Raw genomic sequence first — 3,719 nt, forward strand, 5'->3', positions numbered from 1 at the left:
GTAGCTGCATTTCCATAAAAAATGTGCGTAAAACTTTACAACTCCACTAATGCCGAGAAAAGACAATTTCACAATCGCAGCGCTTCCATTGAATGAGAAGCGCAATTAAAATCACACATGAATAAGTTTGTTCACTCGATAAGTTGTTAAAGATGCCGCGCCATCATCATGCTACCACTTACTGTCATCCTCTTCATCTTTGCTGCCAGTGATAACATCCAGCTGTTGATCACATGATTCATCTGATGCGAGAAGTGTTTCCATTTCACTTTTGCAAAATACACTAATTGTGATACAGCCAAAAAGGAAAAAAACTCCTTATCCTAGCAAAAAACTTTTTTTTATCAAAAAACGGGAGTTATTGTTTTCAAAATTGTCATGAAATAGGCTAAAGGTGTCATAAAGCAACACCTCATGGTAGTAGCAAAATCCAATCAAGAGCAGACGACCACACCACCAGTCCTCTGGTGGCTTTGGGATTCCAGTCATTTCACAGAGAACTTGATCTTTCTTGCTATAATTCAGTTCAGTGTTTATGATTCAACATTAAGAAACTGGAGAAAAATGGCAACCATTTGAGAGATTCAATGGTTGTGAAAAAAGGACTCTTAGATGATTTTCTTAAGCTATTTGCACTATAAAGTACTTTTTAAGATTTTGTGTTTCTGCAGTGAGTTAATAATCCTTGCAGTTTGTTTGTGACATCAGAGTTTCACAGTAGGACAGCGGTCCAACACCTAACCAACAAGTCCAACTCTGAATGTCTCGGAAAGTTAAGGTCTTGGATAGGTCTAGTAAAACTTTACACTTAAATCTTAAAGGAGGTGCAATTTCATGACTTTAAACAGGCTGTTCATGGTTGAAAAACCCTCCATTGTGGCTGAATTACAGCAATTTTTGCAAAGAATTGTGGACCACAAATCCTCCGTAACGATGTAAATTACCCCATTGTTATACAAAGGGTGGCAGAACCAGGCGTAAGTTTTGGGGAACCATTACTTTTTGTATATAAATAAGTTTTCTTTTTAATAAGTCATTTAAGAATCATCATGTTTCTACTGAATTATCAATGCCAGATGGTGCGACAAAGAAGAAAAACAAAATAAGTATGTACTTTTCACAGTGCATTAACAATACAAAGAATGCTCTCCACACTTATCATCATTTTGTTTTTGTTAGTTTTTTTCAAATTAATAATGTTTTATTAGACAAGCGGAAGTTCTGAATTCTCTGTCTGATCTGCACCAGCTTAGTCAGCTACATTTTTTGGTGACACACCCGACTCACAGCCTCTTGTCTTTTCAGCGTGGGCACGTGAGTAAGTGAGTGAGTGTGTGTGTGTGAGAGTGTCACCAGGACCAAATTAGCACAGGTTGTGAAATTTATTCCAACTGGGTGGCATCGTAAAGCACACGCTGGCTTTAATAAGAGCTGAAACTGAGAACTGCGAGAAGGCTTTGTGTACATGACACACACAGGCCCTGCACACCCAGCCGTGTTCACCGGGTCATGAAGCGGCAAGTCGTCACCGTCATTCCAGAGCAAGCTGAGGCTCGCCCGTCTGCGTTTATTGTGTGGTGTGTGCGTCGGTCGGAGTTTCAGCTGAGCTGCGAACGCTGACCTCCCTCAGGCTCCAGACGTTTGTTTTGCAGTCCGCGTGAACTCCGTTCTCCTGGAAACGCTGGCGTTTACCGCAACAATAACGGCGCTATTTATGACAAATCGTACATGATTACAATCTGTTTGTGTATTCAGAGCGTCAGGAGAGAACGATTTGATGCATATTGCCACTTCACGCTGCTGCTGAATAGAATTATTTTACAGCCACATACTGAAGAAATAATGAATAAATTTGAGATGTTGGACAGAAAATTGATGTCTAAACAGTGATAAAGTGGAATTTTAATGACTTATTTCTTTATGATATACGTGGAATCAATGCAAACAATAAAGTAAAGGTTATCTGGATGATGTTTCCACTTCGAGGTCTGGAAGTTTGGGCCCTGGTCCAAATAAGTTTTTTGCAATTAAGCAAGTAATCGCAAGATAAATTAAAATTTGCTCCATAATTCCCATTCTGATATTTTGTGAGTTGCAATTTTGTAAGAGACACAGTCTATCCTGACCAGCAAGTTTGATTTAAATGGTTTTTGCTGAAAATGCTGGTTATTCAGACTGCTGAATCCAAGCATATCCATAGAAAGTTGAGTGGAAGGAAAAAGTGTGGTAGGAGAAGGTGCAACTGGGATAACTGCAGCCTTTAGAGGATTTCCAAGCCAAAAAAAAAAAAATCAATTTGGGAAAGGTTCGCCTCACATCAGTCACCAAAATTTGGATAATCAAAACTGACATAACCGTGACCCCAACCTTACTGAAAAATAATGGATTAGGCTTCAACAGTGACTCTGTATCACAAAACGCACCAAGAGCCAAATTAACATGACATATATGCCTGTGTTCTAGTATATAAACGTCTGACTGAAACTGTAGCCCATGTGGTTTCCTGTAGACTGAGGCCTATGGGCGAAGAGTGACTTAATTTCTTTGACTTCCAACGTCAAGAATACAACAGCAGGAACATGTTAGGCCCGGAGCCAATGGCGCGTGTTTTCCTTCATGGATTTAAACCCCGTAGAAGTGAAAAAGGAGAAAAGAAAGGAGGTCAATCTCTGCAGTGTGGGTTAAAAATGCATGCTTGATTTGGCAGTTGTTGAAGGATGAAAGTTGTCGAAGTTCAAAGCCGGTTGGTGGAAATTGAGGCGCTTTTTATCAGAATATTGCTGAAATATTACAGAGCTAAAAGCATGGGAGTGTTTTTTAAACATTACGTCAATGACTTTCTGCAAATTAAGGAATATTTTTGATCTTAAGTACAACGTTTTGCTTTCTTCCAGAGCAATCCTCTTCTGCTAAATCCAGGAGATTAAGGACTTGTTATAATTCCAAATAAGAAGCTTCGAAAATCCACATAAGAGACTTGAGGGACTTAGCGATTTCACAAGGAGGGACGTCCCCTAAGCCCCCAGCCGACTGGGGAACCATGTCACGAAGTTCTGAGGATCGTCCAGACCGCTGGGAGGGGTTGGGGGGGACATGACCTGCGAGTCATGTGTCTGTGGGATTTGGAGACGGATCTAATGATCTGTGGTAGAAAACTGGAAAGACAGCATGGAGCAACTTAAGAAGCAGGCATGTTTAAAGAGGCAGATTAAAAAGCAAAACATCTGCTTATTGACAGATTTAAGAGATAACCGTGACATGGAGCAGCTTTGCTTATGCATCAGATAGACAACTTTTATGTTTCATGTGATGCATTTCTTTGATTTGCACCATCGACGGCGCTTTTTTTTAATGCCGCTTTTAAAAGTAAAGAAGTGAGTTTCATCTCGAGTTGTAGCAATTGCAAGTCTTTTTAGGTATAACATTGACCCCCAAAAGAATCAATAGTCCCCTCATTAGTCTTGCACTCAAACCAGCAATGCAATTTATTGGAATCAGGGTAAAAATGGATTAACTGCCATGAATTTTACTGCAGAAATCATAAAGTGTGTGTAAAAGATGAACGTAGCCGGTAGGTTGGGTTGACGTTCCAGTTTGTAAGATTTAATAGGATCATTTTGCAAAGAGTGCATGCAACATTGATAACCGCTTTCCTCCTCAACAATACGGACGTTGTGGCGCTCGAAAATAATTGTTTTCCAGTCGATAGCCATGTTGAA

This window comes from Poecilia latipinna, unplaced genomic scaffold, assembly GCF_001443285.1.
Source record: "Poecilia latipinna isolate Pla-1442-1.1 unplaced genomic scaffold, P_latipinna-1.0 Scaffold3198, whole genome shotgun sequence".
Classification (NCBI taxonomy): domain Eukaryota; kingdom Metazoa; phylum Chordata; class Actinopteri; order Cyprinodontiformes; family Poeciliidae; genus Poecilia; species Poecilia latipinna.